Raw genomic sequence first — 17,922 nt, 5'->3', positions numbered from 1 at the left:
AACAAGAGAGGCGGGCGCCTGGGTGCCTAATCAGTTGATTTTGGCTCAGGTCATGATCTCACGGTTGGTGAGATTGAGCCCCATGTGAGGCTCTGTACTGAAAGCATGGAGGCTGCTTGGGATTCTCTCTCTCTCCCTCTCTCTCTCTGCCCCTCCACCACTCGTGCACACACTCTCTCAAAATAAGTAAATAAACATTTAAACAAATACTGAGAGAGAAATTATTCTAAATGTCATTTGTTTGGCACTCAGAGGCCTCCAATGTCTTTCTGCTGCTCCACAGGGTCCCGTCCATGAGAACCAGAGTGGGATGCTCACTCAGGTGTATATGGCCGTGGAATCAAACACAGTTGGGTAAAATCTCAGCTTTACTACTTAGTAGCTAGAACCCTAGATAACTCCCCAAATCACAAGATGGTGAAAGCCCAAGATGCAAACGTTACCACCTGCATCACGGGTAAACACCATGTAGGAAATACTCAACTTACACGTGGATAGCACAAGGACAGCACCTAGAACAGGGCTCAGTACTCCAGAATCTTCTGACAGGCATTGAATTCTATCGTTCAGTCCCAAACTGCAAGCTTACCTTCTATTTGTACAATGTGAGAGCTCTGCTGCCCTGAGGTCACCCTTCTCTATACCAGCAGTGCTGTATTCCCCATAGCAACACCAGCATTTGAGGACCCACTACGTGCCGGGTCACTTAACCAGCACAGTCCGTGAAGCCCATACATAATCTATTGGCCCCATTTGGCATCTTGTTCACTTACCCTCACTCTCCACTGGCATTAGAGGCTCTCTCCACCCAGGACTCATAACACATGTTTTAAACCTCTCTAGTGACACACACGTGGCCTGGCAATATCTGACCTCTTCTCTAAGCCTTGAGCTTCTTGACAGGCTCAGAGAGTGCCTTGATCTGTACACTTCCCCCGGTAGGTAGGTCATACCAGAATACTCCTGCCACTGGATTCTTAAACACTTCTGACCAGAGTTAAACTCATCTGCTTCTCTCTAATTGTCTGATTTTTTCCTCTACTTGGTCACCTGTCTCAGTTGGTGGCAACTCAGTCTGTGTTGTCACTTAGGATGCAAACAAGGAGGCTAAGGGGCTAACTAGTTAAGGGGCTAACTAGACCTGATAAGTCAATGTCTTTACTTCTAGCGGAATTAGAAACCACAGTGAACAGCTGTATTAAGAAAAGATTACAGGGCACCTGGGTGGCTCAGTCGGTTGAGCATCCAACCCTTGATTTTGGCTCAGGTCATGATCCCATGGTTTGTGAGACTGAGCCCCACGTCAGGGTTTTGAATCTTTTAAGAGATTTAAAAAGAATAGATTATAAGGAAAATAGAAGCCTGAAATCTTACCTTCATATACTCCACTCTTTTTCTAGAAGAGGGATAAGTAAAATTAAATTTGATGTAGAAACAATATTTTTTTTATAAAAGTATATTTCATGACAAAAAAGTCAAAATCATCATCCAATGTGGTATTATAATAAAGGTGTGGTTCAGCAAAATAAATTATTTTTTTAAGTGTTGCAATTCTAGTATAGTTAGTATACAGTGTTACATTTGATTTGGATGTACATATTGGGATTCAACAATGCTGTCCATTACTCAGGGCTCATCATGGTAAGTGTACTCTTTAATCCCCATCACCTATTTCTCCCATCCCCCCCACCCACCTCCCCTGGTAACCCATCACTTTGTTCTCTAAAGTTAGGAATCTGTTTCCTTGGTTCGTCTCTCTCCTTCCCCCCCACCCCGCTTTGCTCATTTGTTCTGTTTCCTAAATTCCACACGAGTGAAATCATATGGTATTTATCTTTCACTTAGCAGTATATCCTCTATATCAATCCATGTTGTTGCACATGGCAAGAGGTCATTCCTTTTTATGGCTGAGTAATATTCTAGGGTGTGTGTGTGTGTGTGTGTGTGCATGCACACGCGTGTGCCTGTTAACGTATATATCACCTCTTCTTCATCCATTTATCTTTGGATGGACACTTGGGCTGCTACCACAATTTGGCTATTGTAAATAATGCTGCAGTAAACATAGGGGTGTGTCATAGACTCTAAGTCTAAAATTCTCTTTTGGCCAGCAAAAGAGCAGACGCAGGATTCAAACGAGAGATGGCTAATGTCCAGGAAAAAGACAAGAGCCCTGAATAAGCGTCCTTGCCCCGTATTTATTCAGATCAGAAGCCTTGCAAACGTGATGGGGGTGTACAAAGAGACAAAGAAACTAGGAACATTAACTTGTGGATGTGAGGGGGGAAAGGGGATTTTGAAGATATACAGTGTTTGGGGTTTGGGTCAATATAAAACAAAATCCAGGCGCCCGGCAGTTGGGTAAATGGTTGTTAACAGCAGACAGGAGGCGCCATGCCTGTTTATCTTTGCCAGCCTAGGGGATAAGACAGATAGGGGGAATAACCTCAAGGTTGATAAGCCACCTTTTCTTTTGTTAACCATCTCGCTCTGGGCTGCTTTGCGTGAGGTGCAGTGGTCCAAAGTCCAATTCACCAATTTACCTAACCTGGCCCTATTCTCCTATAAAAGCAGCTTTCTGCTATAGAACTAAATTTGGGATGCTTTCACCCTGAATATCTAATCTTGTTATTCCTGTGTATTGGGCACCTTTGTGCCATTTCTATTTCAGGACTTTGCCTCTCTCTCTCTATTCTGGGGGGTTCAGCACCCCTCCCTATTGTGGGGTGCCCTTGCACCTCCCTATTCCTGGCACCATTGCGCCTCCCTATTCTCAGGATGTCTTTGCACCCCCCTATTCTTGGAGTGCCAATCTGGTTTACCCAAATTCGGGTGTGAGCATTATATTGACTGTATTTCTTTGTGCCTTGTTAACCCATTGGTGTAAGCCCAGGGGATTCCTAAACTTATCCACCACAGGGATGCATATATCCTTTAGAAGTAGTGGGTTTTTTTTTTCTTTTGTATTCTTTGGGTAGATACCCAGTAGTGCAATTGCTGCATCACAAATTAGTTCTATTTTCAATTATCTGAGGAAATTCCATACTGTTTTCCAAAATGGCAATAGCAATTTGCATTCCCAGCAAAAGTGCATGAGGGTTCCATTTTCTCCACATCCTCACCAACACTAGTTTTTTTTCCCTGTCTTATTGATTATAGCCGTTCTGACAGGTGTAAAGTGATATCACATGGTAGTTTTGATTTGCAATTCCCTGACCATGAATGATGTTGAACATCTTTTCATGTGTCTGTTGGCCATCTGAATGTCTTCTTCATGGCAATGTCTGTTTGTGACTTTGGCCCATTTGTAAATTGTATTATTTGTTTTCTGGCTGTTGAGTTGTATAGTTTATTCAGGTATTTTGGATACTAACACTTTACGAGCCAGGTCATTTGCAAATATCATCTCCCATTTAGTAAGTTGCTTTCCAGTTTTGTTGATTGTTTCCATCACTGAACAGGAGCGATCTATTTTGATGTAGCCCCAATAGTTTAATTTTGTTTTTATTTCTTCTGCATCAGGAAACACCCTAGAAAAACGTAGCCATGGCCTAGCATACTAAAAACTTAGAGGTAGAATAAGCTATAGAAAACATTTCCTTTCTATTTGCTGATATTTCAACAACAATTTCTAAGGAAGAGAATTAGGGTAGATATCTTATTTTTTACCAAAAGCTCTGTTCCATTCTATTAAACAGACACCAAACCACTAATCTTCAATAATGGAAATGGCAGACTTATTTTAAATTAATAACCAATGCACCATTTACTTGCAATTCTTTTTTGTCAAGTCCAACAGCCATCATAAAGTCCACAACCACAAATTATTTGGGAGTTTCAGACAAAATAAAAGTAAAGGTAAAATCTTTAGACTAAAAGATGCCTCTGACTCACCAGAAACACCGGAGAAATGTCTCCTGCAGTTGGCAATTTCCTGAACTGACAAACAATTCTATCAAATCAGGTCCTATGATTTTTCCCACTTCACCACCAACAAAGATTTTCAAATCAGAAAGGAAGTGGGAGATGGCTAGAGAAAACAAACAAGCAACAACAGAAATGACAACAAACGTTTCCACAAAGTGCAAAAAGTGCTTCCTTGACCAGAGTCATTCCCTGAAGACATTATAAAAGTGTAGCCGGTACTTGAGACGTCACAGAGAGATCTGAACAAAGTAAACGAAATCATAGGAAACAGGTTCTCAGACCACAAATGACTCAAACTAGACATCAAGAACAAAAAGTTCTCAGTTGAAGAATGACGAAAAAAATGAGATTAAACAACAACCTTCTCAAGAAGACATGGATTAGAGGGGAGTCAGGTGGGGGGATGGGTGAAAGAGGTGAAGTAGATCAAGAGTGTATCTGTGATGAGCACTGAGAAATGCATGAAATCACTGAATCATATGGAACATCTGAAACTGATATTATACTGTATGTTAATTACAGTTGAATTAAAAAAAAAAGTCCATATAGGGCAAAGAAGTCATTTCTACAGAAATTTTAACGTATTTTGATCTAAATGATAATGAAAATTGAATATATTAGAGGGATATCTGTAATACTGAGTGCATATAAAAGGTCCAGTGACTTTAAAATTTTCTGCTTACTCATGATTACAAGTCTATCTATAAGTATACTTCAGTATACTCACAACAAAAACAGTTCTCCAGGGGTAAATTAGACAAGCACAAGTTCCCACGGAGGCAGTAATAATGTTATGTTTCCAAAGAATTTCAAACACATCAGAGCCAAGAGGGAAATGGTCAGGCAAAATATGGACAGGCTGAAATAATATCAGAGATGATGAGGAATCTTAAAGATGTTTACAATCTATCTGTCGCAAAGAATCATCTTTATAAACCCTTTACCAGCCTCCAGGAGGTTATAAGCACACCTCACAAATGTCTCCTCATACAGGATCAAGAGGACAGATGGCTTACAAAGGAGCAGGAACAAACTTGTGGGGGTGATGACTGTGTTTGCTATCTTGTGGTCATGGTTCCATTGCTGCTTACATATGTCAAATATCAATGAACTGTATTCTTTAAAAAGGTGTTGTTACCCTATACAAATCACACGACCCTGAAGCTGTAGGAAAGATGTAAAAGACAACACTGAGAAATTTCATTTTGCTGACAAACATATTACAACTGTGTTTTAATAGTAAGAATTTGTAAGCCAATGTAAAATAGAAAAATTAAGAAAATGCAAATTTATAGTAGATAAGAAGTCAATGACTTCTAGTGTACATTCACGAAGTACCTGGATAAAATCCTTTGGAATATCTCCAAACTGTGCCCCAAATTCATGGAAGAATGGAAGGAAATAAAAACACAAAATGTACTAGAGATACAAATGAGATTGTTCTAGAGAAAGATGTTTACAGATACGGATATATCTGAGAGAGACGGGCAACTGCTATTATAATAATATGGGATTATTTTTCCAAGAAAATAAATTGCACATTATGGTTCACTTTTTGATATTTTCTTTCAATGTTCACTTTGATTCTGAATCACAGCTCAAAATGTCAGATTTCTGAGGTACATAAAGATTTGCATAATCAGGTGATCATGTATATTTTGATAATATCTGTGGGATTTTAAGTTACCTGAACACGCATCTTCAAATAGCCCAATGAAAGGAATTCATGTTTCTATTTCATGGTATTGTGCCAAAAACAATCAGTAGCAACTCTGGAAATGGATCTCTCAAATAATACAAAATTCCTGGGTATGGTAAACCAAAACAGTGGTACACATCTCATTCTACAAAAACTGGACTTAGAAGCATTTTAGGAGCAAAACACTCGCAATGCAATTCATACTAATTCACATACCAAGCTTAATTTTGTGCAAAGAAACCTGTCTAGAAAGTAGCCTCTGAAATCTGTAACATTTTCATCTTCAGCTCTCAGAGATGAGATCACAAAAATGTGTAATGGTGGGAAATACACACTCACCGTCTTTGACTAGCCACTGTCTGAAAGAAAGCAGTAGCTGTCAGCACAATGGTTGGTCATGGGGCTCAAATGCACCAAAGACAGAGGCCATCTTGTCACGAAGGTAAAACATCTTCGGCTGTGGGCACTCTTGGTGCCTCTGGCAGCTGTCTGGCAGCTGATATCAGTAGGTGACGCTGAACTAGATTAGATCCAATGAGGCCAGTAACACTAGGTTCTCACAGTCAACGGCCATGAGTAGGTGGAGGTGGGAAATGCAAGACAAGTTAGTTGATGGAAGAATTCAGAGATGAGGCAGGAAGAGAGAGGTGAACCAATCTGTGAGAGGCAGCCTAGGTACCAGGGGAAATTTCTCATAAAGATGATCAAGAATTTTCCTCCTTCATAGTCTCAAAAGAAACAGAACCGATTCTATTTAGATGGGAGGCATTCGTGTGGAATGATTCTGCCTCAATGCAAGGGTTATTCCTGACTACTGGGACTTTCCAGATCCCGCTCTAAGGATCTGGTACATGCCAATCTAAAGAAATCTACTTATCTCTATGGTGTTCTCTGTCTGTCTGTCTGTCTGTCTGCCTCTCTCACTCTCCTAGGGGTACAAGTTTTGCTTTTCAATGATAGAGTGAAATAGTCACACTGGGAACCAGGTGTTTCATTATATTTGGACAATCCTAAGGACATTCAGAACCCTCCTTGCTTTGAGTAAATCAACACTCCGCACATACTTAGCTAAAATAAGGACAACAATTCATTCACTTCCGGATCGTGTCGCTCCTCGTGATTTTCCTATCATAAATGTCCAAGCAAGATGCAGCCACTTAGTTTCTGCTGGGCTTATGAGGCTCCCATCAACACAGTTGGACACAGAGTCCCGGGGGACAGCCTCCAAGACCCGAGTCAAAGGGCTGACTCAGAAGTTGCTAGAAGTCAACAAACCAGGAAGCACAGAGCCCAAAGACATTTCACTTTTTAACACTCTGTACCAACACCAATGCTCCAGTTACCTCTGTTCCCAGGGCTACCAAACTTCACAAATATGAACAGTGTGCTGATAGGAAAACAAACTACATATAAGATGGACCCTAAGCTTGCAAAGCTTGAAGCAGGATCTTAACAGGGCTTCCAGGAGCCGGTCTAATATCCATAGTTCCTATTAAATAAGAGTTCTTGACATTTTTAAAAACAACTTTAATGAAATAATTCACACATCATAGAAACACCTATTTAAGTCAATCAGCTCAATAGCTTTTAGTATCTTCAGAAATCCTTCCTTCTTGACACTATAAACCTACTATGATCGGGTTTACATCCTGTCACCACTGCTCTTTTTGGACCAAGCAGCACAGACAGGACCCAGAACTTGATGCGGACAGCTGTGGCCACAACCACTTCAGGCTGGTGGAGAAACCTGCCCTGTGGTCCTCAGTCTTCAGGAAGAAATGAAGTTCTTCTGAAGTTCCCATCAAAAGCCCCATAGAGAAGCTGTTGTTTAACCACAGTGTGAAAGAACCCGATAGGAAGGAAGAATCCACCGATGTCCCATGTTTACTCACATTTGTGTTTGGGTAACCAGGACACCCAAGCACAAGGAGCCAGAAAAACAGCCTCTGCATCTTCCTGTCCTGGTCCTTTAAGGGGACTCCAGGGTTCCAGGCGGGAGGTGGAGACGGAGGATGGGGTGTAGGTGTGCAAGGGAGGAGTGGGGAGGGGTGGGAAAGGGGGGAGGGGTGGTAATTGGGGATGGGGGAAGAGTATAAAAAGGGGGTGGGTTAGGGAAGGGGTGTGTCAGGAGAAGAAGGGGGTCAGGGACAGGACCAGGATCAGATCAAGTACAAGAGGGGTGGGGGGAGGCTTCAGACAGGTTAGTAGGTCAGCAGGTCAGTAAATCACTAGGTAAGCAGGACATAAACAGCAGGTTAAGTGGACTCTCAGGAGCAGGTGGAGCAGAGGAAGATCCTTCTTCTTCCAAGCCCTCACCTGTCTGGGTGTTGCCTTAGCAACCCAAAGCCTTGATACTCTCTCTCAACCAATCAGCTGCCCTCACCTGCCATCCCACATGCCATCCCACGACATGCACCACCACATGCCATCCCAACGACAGGTCCTCTCTGGAAACTTGGCCGACCTTCTGGTTTCTGGGCCCTCCCAACCCAGCTCCCTGTCACCTCTTCTGAGTGCTCTCTCCTTCCTTTCTGAACTCCCATCTCCCATGGGCAATAGCTGAACAACAGAGAAAGCAAAGGAGGACACAGCTGCAAGAACAATCAAATGCACACACAGACAGTAAGGTTTAACCCTCTCTCAGTCAAAACAGATAGAACATCCATAAGGTAGACATCTTGATAGCAAACCATCTGAATCCCACAGCTAGATCCATATACGTGTCCACATGGACATAACACTGTAGAGGACACATTCACTTCAGGCACAAAGGATACGGTTACAAACATTCACCCTATTTATTATGGCCATAAGGGAAATTTCAGAGGAATGAAATGATTTCAGAGGAAGGAAATCACACAAAGCATGTTTCAGTGATAGAATGTGCTAGAAATCACTAATAAAGAGGAAACTAGAAATTCCCGTATGTTTAGAAATTGAGAAGCTCCTCTACAAGTAGAATAGGAGTCAAGAAATCCCAAAGCAAAAGAGCTATATTTGAACTGAATGATAGGAGCAAAATAAAATTGTAATCTAGAATGTCTCCTGGCCTAGAATATCCTGGAATGTTGGTGTGAGAAGACTGTCTGGTCCCCAAATCATCTCTAATTGACCTAGACATTTTAACACCACAAACAGTGGTAGATCTGTCACTTATCTGTGTGACCCTCCTACCTGTTGGCATGGGCTGTACATTATGAACCTTACGGGGGATGCAGGGGCGGGGGGTTGGATCCAGCTGACTCACAAGGGATCTCCTGCAATCTCCAGGAATGAGAGCATTTTAAGAGAAACAGTTCATCAGCTTCTCTCCTGGGGGACCCGGGACAACACCCAGATTGTTGGCAACACCAGGTGTGCTGGCCAGGGAAGGCCAAGCAGGTGGGCAGGGGCCAGGGACCCAGGTGACTAGGCAAACCTACTGTAATCATCTCTCCCGGGCTCTGTCCTGAGCTGAGCTTCCTAAATAGTTTCTCTGCATGATTGACTCAGTGATTCCCCAACTGAAAATCATTGCTCTAAATCCCCTCACTTTTATTTTTACATAAATTTATTGTAAAAGGAACCACTCTGGCACTGCTAAAATAGCAAAGCAAGGGCTCCAGCCTAAATATAAAGAAACCATACAAAACAACCAAAACCAAAACCAAAACCAAAACAAAACAGGAGTGAAAAACCAAGAGCGTTACATTCCCTTTAGATCCTGCTGCCTGCCTCAAGAGCCCCAGGGTTGGGCTGTCCTGGTTATACAAGGAGAGGCCAGCAACAGAGGGGGTGGAGTCCGACTGGCCCAAAAGTGAATGGGAGAGAGGCCCTGACAATAAGGAGGCCTAGGGAATTCCAAGAAGGATGGCCAGGGTCACCCTGATTATAACTGGAGCAGGGACCTGGGAAAGAAGAGGCAGTGGACAGAGTCTGGGGGGCCTTGAACAAGTGAGATCATTCATGGAGGTGAGGAAGTGTCCCCAAAGCCAATGTCAGCCTCCCATCTGGGGAGCCCTTCATGGCCCCTGGGGCAGGGCCAGGAACCTAGAGTTTGAGATCCAGTGTGCTGCTTACCAGCTGTGTGACCCTGGACTGGTTTCCTTCAGTAAAATGGGAGTGTCCATGCCTGTGTCCAGAACTGTGCTGAGGACAAGAGGAAGTCACATGCTGAGCACTAGTGGATATCAGCGCCATCACCTCCCTGGGGCATGTGTCTTCCCAGTCTGGTGCCTTAAAAGTTGCACAGCTGTTAAAGGCAACAAAGGTGAAAACCACAGTTCCCTCCAATTTCAGACCTGTGCCAAGCCTTTGCCTTTGCGGACATCACCTCTTGGGACCCAGTGGCAGTACCATCTGTAATCCCTTGCACGGATGAGGAATCAGGCTCGGAGCCCTCAAGGGGAAGGCTGGACCCAGGCTGAGAAAAGGCTCCCTGCTGACTTGGGTCTGGGAGGGGATGTTGGGAGAGTGGGAAGCTGGGGCGTGGAGACTCCAGAGAGAGCAGGGGCCACAAAGATGCTTGGCCCCATAGCCCGCTTTGTCCAGGTCAGCCTGTACAGAAGCTGAGGCCAAACCAGAGGGCAAGGTCACAGCCCGGCTCCTGCACCTCAGGCTGCCAGTCATTCATCTCTGTGGTCATGATAATGCTGTCATATACTAGTCCTGATGATGCCATTAGTGCTATTATTGTGGTGGGAGAAGGCACAGCCCACTTTGACACACCCCAAGGATCCTGGAGAGACTTGCCTGTCTCCCTCACTTGACCTGGCCCCATGCAACACCCCCAATCTAAGTGCACCCTGTCTCTAGCCTGTGCCCCTGTCCCTGTGGCCACCCTACCCTGGCCACTCTCTGGAATCCAGGCCTGGGCACAACCCTTGGTAAGGCACTGACATGGGGCACATGCCCAGCACAGGGTTGGAACCAGGAAAACGCCCCCTTCCATGACAACTTAGATGGGACAGGTCATACCAGGGTCTGTGCACCCCTTCTTCTTGTAGTGGCCTCCATTAGAGTGCCAGAGCTGTCCTGAAGTGAGTGAGTGTGTGTGTGTGTGTGTGTGTGTGTGTGTGTGTGTGTAATCTGCATCATGCACCTGTGAGTCGGAGTTCTGTGTCTGTGGGTATATTGACTGTGGACATGAATTTCCTGTTACTTGGTTGTTTTCATGTTTTCTGATGAGGTTTTGGGGTGACAGTGGGTTCATGGGGAAAGAATTCTTGAAGTCGTCTTTGGTGCAAAAAAGGTGGTGATTTCATTAAAGCATGGGGACAGGACCAGTGGCCCTAGCTGAAGAGCTGCCCAGGCACCATGAGGAGAGACTAGTTATACACTATGGAGCTGGGAGGAGGTCAAGTCCAGGGGAAGCTTCCAATGAGACTCATACGCTAAAGAAGACGCCCAAGAAAAAAAAGAAAAAAAAAAAAAAAAGAATACTCCCAGGATACTGGCTGCCTAGCTATTGTCAAACTAGGGTTGTTTGCCCTCTAGCAAAGCATTAGCAGTAAGACAGAGGGAGAGATGTTTCATTCTGCTGGCCTCAAGCCAATGGGCTGCAGGTTATAAGGAAATTTAGTTCTACCTCCCATTTCTTTCTACCTTAGTTTCCTACATCACTATGGAGGGATGATGCTGGGGCTCTAGGAAACCAAGTCCATAGGTTTCTGGAGATTACGATGGCCTTTTTCTCATGATTTACTAAGATATTTGTAAATAGATGGAGACAAGCCCTGCAGGACTATGATCTCTATCAGTTAACCATTTGGGATTTTTTTTTTTCCTTTTGCTTTGTTCTTGGGCAGCCAGGAGTGCCCAAGGGCTATCACACATAGCCCACCTGAGGGTGGGGGCTGGGGTATGAGGCCTGGCAGCTTGCTTTATGCTCCCTCATCATTTTCCTCTTGTGTTTATCTGTATGCATGTGTATCTGTATCTGTGTCTCTGAATGAGCATATATCTGCTGTGCAAATCTCTGTGTCTGTGACTGTATTACCCGTATCTCTCGGGTACATGTGTCCCTGTGGGAGTATCTGTGCGTATCTGTGTTTCATGTCTGTGAGTGTATTGGTTGTATGTGTGAATTTGCTGACACTTTGGGTGTTTCTGACCACAACTGTGTATGTGTGTTTTCTGTGTGCCCAGTGTGTGTAGGGTTTGCTTCATGGGAGTGTTGCACAGGTCCCTGAGGATTATCCTACCCGTTTTATGGAGCTAAAAAACTGTTCAAGGTCACCCGGCGCATCACTGCAGGAACTGAGGTACAAACCTGAGTGTCTATGAAATCAGAGTTCAGCCTCCTTCCCCGCTCTGTGCTGTAAGCAGAGTCTGAAACTCAAGGAGGCTGCAGGAAAGGGAATGTTTGAGGTAAAGAAAGCCCCTCCAAACCTGATTTGCCTTTTTCACTTCTAAATAGGTTCTTCATCATGAGCTTCAGGGGGTCCCTGGACCCCTCGGGAGCTGAGTGGAAATTTTGTTTGTGCATTTTTCTCGAGCAAGAAGTCATAGCTTTCACCACTTTCTCTAAGGAATCCCCCCCAGATTCCATGTTATTCAGGCTTTCAAGAGGTTCACAAAGTAGGTTATCAGGACAGCTACCATGAACTTGGTCAGCGCTACTCTATGCAAATCCCCTGGGCTTCCCCGGAGTGCTGAAATTCCTGAAAACCCAGCCCAAAAGCCAAGGATCCTTTTCCCCAAGGCAGCCCTTCCCAGGACATGCAACTGAGATGAGAGTTCTTAAGAGGCCTCCTCCATATCCTGGAAAATCAGTCATCAAAGAAGAGTCCACTCACTCTACGCACCACATAAAAGGATTCGGCATAAGGACAGGAAATCTGAGAACTCCTGTGTATGGTCTTTAGTCGTTAAAGTGAGGAATCAATGCAATATGTGTATGGATGCTGGCACCCTCACTTGATATGCCCACGTCAGACAGTGAGAATTGGGAAGCTCAGACCAAGAACGGTGACTGGCAGCGGACCATCATTGGTGTATGTTGCCCATATTACAGCTATGTGCCCCCCAAGAGGAGATATGCAGATACATTATCTAGGGTTAGTGAGGCTAACCATCACTAAGCAGGCACAAGGCTTAAACCGCCCCTCCCCACCCCATAACATAACCGCAGGCTGAAGAAAATACTGAGAGAGGAAGCACAAGAAAACAATCGCATCGACTCTCCCCTTCTCTTCAACAGCTAGCTTGTCACAAGGTTACAAACAATGATGTTCTATTCAGATCAAAGCAAAGTCAGCCAAGAATAACCAAAACTCTCCTGTAAAATATTCAAAATATGGACTGTTTATTAATGGTAAGTTTCTTCCTCAACATACATCATGCTTTGATGTTAGCTAATGATTGCATGACGTCACTGCCCTTACAAACAAATTTTAAAATAATATTTACTGCACCTTCAGCTCAGTTTAAAATTTGTATTTAGGTATGCTTTATAATGTACTTAATAACTGTTCACTGGTACACGCACATACTTATTAGTACAACAAATGCGTACGGATTAGGGTACATAAGAAAAAACATCTGAAAATACGTGTCCATAAAGCTTCATAAATAAAAGACCATGGAAATCACCAACTATGTGCTGTAAACCAAAAAATTCCCAAGGATTTGCCATCTTTTTGTGGCACATAGTTTGGGTGCTTCTCAAACGATGTGCATTCATGCTACCTAGGGGCCTTGAGAAAATGCAGATTCTATTTCAGTAAGTCTGAGGCGGGGCATAAGATTCTTCTGCTCAAGCTCCCAGGTCATGAAAATGAGGCTGCTCCACAGGACACACTCTGAGTAGTAAGTTCCTAAAATAACTATAATGGTAACTATTAAGTGCCCACTTGACTGGGCCACAGGGTGCCCAAATATTTGGTCAAAGGTCATTCTGGATGCTTCTGAGAATGGGTGTTTGGATGAGATGAACACTGACATTCAACAGACTGAGTAGATGGCCTTCCATCACTCAGGTGGGCCTCGTCTAATCAGTTGAAGGCACGCACAGGCCAAAAGGCCCACCCTTTTGGGCCGACCAGCACTAAGGGAACTGGGTGGGGGTGGAGACGGAGGAGAACCTGAGAGCTTCCTAAAGAGGGAAGTCACCCCCTGGAGGCAACCAACAGCTTCCCTGGGAAAACGCACGTCCGGTGTTGTCGGTTCTACCAATTTCTCAAGAGAAGTCAGAAATTGGGATTTCTATGTGAAATCTCCTTGGTTCTAAGTTGGGTTTCAAACACAATACATAACAGACACTGAAGAAATTTTACAGCCCAGATGCAGTGAGCCTTGACTGGATCAGAGTTTGGAAGCCCAAGCTCCAAAGGACATTTCTGGCATGACAAGGAGAATGTTACCGTGATTGGCTATATGATGGTATTAGAGTTTTTGTCCTGCTTCTTGAGTACGATCCTGGGATTGTGTTGTGTGGGAGAATGTCCTTGTTCTTAGGCGATCCACGCTGAAGTATTTAGGGAAAAAGGGAGAGAGCAAATGAAAATACAGAGTGGGTGCTAAAGCGGATATGACAAGATACTCGTAACTGCGTGGCCTAGATTAGTAACTCTCATCTGGGGTGATTCTACTCCTGGATGACATGTGGCTATGACTGAGGACATTTTTTTTAACTGTCACAGCTGGGTGGTAAGGGGGGTACTACTGGCACCTAGTGGGGGGAGTCAAAGCAGGCTGCCAGACACCCTACGATGCACAGAACAGCCCCCCACAACCGAGAATGAGCCGGCCCAATGGCAGTCGTACCGGGAGTGAAAAACCCTAAAGACATTTTTACCTTCTTTCAAGTTTTGTCTTTTGTATGTGTAAAATGTTTCACAGTAAAAAAAAGAGAGAGAGAGAGAGAGAGAGAGAGAGAGAGAGAGAGAGAAACTTAAAAATAAGAATACATAAATAGTGGTGCCTGGGTGGCTCAGTTGGTTGGGCCTCTGACTTCAGCCTAGGTCTTGATCTCTCCGTTCCTGGGTTCAAGCCCTGTGTTGGGCTCTGTGCTGACAGCTCAGAGCCTAGAGCCTGGTTCAGATTCTGTGTCTCCCTCTCTATCTCTCTCTGCCCCTGCCCTGCTCATGCTCTGTCTCTCTCTCTCTCTCTCAAAAAGAAATAAACATTTAAAAAAATTTTTTAAAAAGAATACATAAATAGCAATACCTTGCAGACAAACAAAACATGTCTACGTGGTTGGGTAACCAGAGCCGGCCACTGTTTGCAGTCACTTGTTCTGATACATATGACAGGATGTAACGCTACTGTGGCTGGTGAATGAGGGTCTGTGAAGTTCTTCCTATTATCTTGGGCAAGACCCCCGCAGCTCCTGGAATTAGAGACTTTCTCCTGTTTTCAGGTCCCAGTCGGCCCAGAAGGGAGCAGCCAACATGCCCAGGATTCTGGGTCTGAAAAACGACATCACGGAGGCCTCTTCTAGGATGCCTCAAGTGCACAGGTCACGAGGAGCAGTCAGTGACGTGGGGCTGCTTTCCGATGAAATGAGAATGAACCCTTCATCTCAGGGACCCACACAGCCCAAGACAAAATTAATTAAGAGGCTGTGGCCAAGATGGTAATTTCACCCGGAAGCTCTCAGGTAGCTGGGTGTATGCCACTCGGGTACCCGCTGACCTGTGGCTGGGACTTGAAATGGTTAATTGCATACACAGGGCACCATGCATTTCGACGGTCCTGGGGGCAGCCCCCAGCACCACAAATACACAAATACTCAAAGCAGAAATACGTGCAGAAAACACACAAGCAAATGCAAAGAAGAGAGTGGCATTGGATTTAATGCATCCATCTCCAAGAATGTAAAATAGTCCCAAACTCAAGAACAGTCTTCCTTAAACATGTAGGCCACTTTTGAGGAGCCATTCAGGGAGGCTGCTACATGTGGATTTCTGGGGCTCATCCCAGACCGTTACTGACCCGGAATGTTTCCCTTTCTGGACAGAACACAAGAATATGCATTCTAGGAAGCTGCCCACCCCCACCCAATGCTCACTCAAACTGAAAACACACTTGAAATCAGGGGGCTGGGGACTGCAGTTTTATAACTAACTGGGTGACCTTGGAGAAGCCACCCAACCTGAGCCATGATTTTGTCATCTATAAGCAGGAACTATTAGCACCTGTCTCCTAAGGTGGTCATGCACACTAAAGGAGTGTTTACACACACAGGCACCAGAGTGTATACACACACATACACACACGCACACACACACACCACTCTAGTGCAGTGCCTGGCAAATGTTCTTTCCTTTTCAGTAACAGTAACTGGCCACACATTGGAAAGCCTAGAGAGCTTTACAGAAATACACAGACTCAGCAACCCTAGAAATTGTGATCTAAATTGCCTGGGGTGGGCCCCTAGCAAGAGGGTTGTTTTGTTTTGCTTTGTTTTTTAAAGCACTCCAGGTGGTCCTAAACAGCAGCTGGGGTTGTAAACCACACCTGGGAAACTGCCAATAAAAATCAACTATCCTTTCTCTTCAAGAGAATGTCCTTCCATGGCATTCTGGAATTCCCAAACTGTGTATCAGGAGAGTCTTGTGTCCAGGCTCTTTCAGAGGTGTGGATGCCCCGATATTCAACACCCAACCAGCGCTTTGGTGGTGCCTGAAGAAGTGGCTGCAACCAACTAAGCTGGGGGGATTCTTTCTCCAGACAGAGCTGCAAGGTGGCAAGACAGGAATAAGATTCCCTCCTGAGCCCTCAGGTCTTCGGTGGAGCTCTGTCTCAACAGGAATACCCAGATCACACAGAGCCTGAAGATCACACATCACCTTCCCCCTCTGCAGGCCAAAGGGAGCCGCCCACCCTTAGCTCAGCTCCCACCTTCCCACCTCCCCTTCTCCTGCCTTTCCTACCCTCCTTCACCCCCCACCCAAACACCCAGGAGGGCTCCTGGAAGCTCTGGTTTGCAAGGGAAAGGCTCAGTGGATACTTCATCAGAGGAATTAATACGAATCTGCAAGGCAGCCTACCTATCCCTGGGGGACTCTCTCCCTACCAAGGCCACACTCGTCGCCTGCCACAGTCCCGCCGCCCTAGTTTCCTTCACCTTAACACAGACCCCAGGGAAACTACAGGGACTGGCAGGGACTGCGGGGAAGTGAAACTCCCGCCTGTGGGGCTGCGGACAGGGCATCTTGGGGATGCAGGAGGTGGGCGGGGCCAGCGTGTTACTCTCTCAGTTGGTCAGAGTTTCCTGAATCCTCTCCAAGCTAACTTTTGTGCTTCAAGATCCCAACAACCACCCACACCTCCCTGCTGAACCAAACCAAGAGGAATTTTCTCACCTCTTGGCCCAAATCCCTCCCCTCTGGAGGGAAAAAAATCATCAGATACTCTGCGTATAAATAGAAAATAATTACTAGTGAGGTGCTAATGTTCCTTCGCCTATTTTGGGTGGGTCTCTTTGTTCAGGTTTTTTAGGCAGGCGCACCGAGTTCCTGTGTCCACACGAGCACACATGGGCCCCCGCCAGAGGTGTAGGGAGGGTGTGTGTCTGTGTGTAGAGGGGGGGAACACATGGCGACCCCGCTGCCCACAATGGGCAAGATCCAGCTAGCTAGCACCCAGCCATCCAGCTGTTCCAAGACCGCCAGTCGCTCTCCAACCCCTCCCGCCCAGACCTCCTGCCAACCCTGACCTGCATCGCGTCTGGGGGCTGCTTCCCGGTGGCTGCGCCCTCTGCCTCCAAAGTTATGGGTTGTGCGAATCAATTTAGACACTTTTTTAAAAAGCAAAAGGAAAATCGCTCCATTAATCCCCAAAGTGCCTTCTCCCATCTGCTACAACTCGCTCCCGCTGGGACTTGCATAATGAATAAGGCAACCGGGAAGGCTGAGGAATCAGGGGAGCAGGAGGGGGCCTCCCGACATTGGAGTCCTCACCAACCCCTGCAAGGGGCGCAGCACAGGGAGGAGGCCCTGGAGCCCAGCAGGGAGAAGTGGCGACAGCGGAAAGCGGGCAGGGGTCCGGGTGGCGGGGAGGCAACCAAGGTCCCAATTCCAGGAACCTGGCAGCTCAGGGAGAGAGAGAAGAGGCCGCTCCAGGCAAGGCTTTTCTTCTCGCCCTCCCCTCTCTCTCTCCACCTCCCTCGCTTCGTTTTCGCGAGCCTTACGTGTTGCAGGCGGCACACACTGCTTCTCTCCCTCACACATGCCGCCCTTCCTTTTCGGGCCGCCTGCCCTGTTTACCTAGAAGCTGGCATCTGGAATCCGAGGGGTAGACCCCTCGCCAAAACCTAAGACTCCGGGGCCCTGAGCTCCCGGGCTGTGTGTGTCTCAGATCCGCTTGAATCC

General features: G+C 45.7%; 1 protein-coding gene across 3 annotated transcripts in view; it reads right to left on the bottom strand.

Annotated features, from left to right (window-relative positions):
* The window catches only part of LOC132673358 (transport and Golgi organization protein 1 homolog), a 257,878-nt gene that overhangs the window by 14,120 nt on the left and 225,836 nt on the right, over window positions 1-17,922 (bottom strand). The gene's annotated exons all lie outside the window — the stretch shown is intronic.

This window comes from Panthera onca, chromosome A2, assembly GCF_046562875.1.
Source record: "Panthera onca isolate mPanOnc1 chromosome A2, mPanOnc1 haplotype 2, whole genome shotgun sequence".
Lineage (NCBI taxonomy): Eukaryota > Metazoa > Chordata > Mammalia > Carnivora > Felidae > Panthera > Panthera onca.
This window is presented reverse-complemented; position numbering and strand designations above follow the sequence as displayed.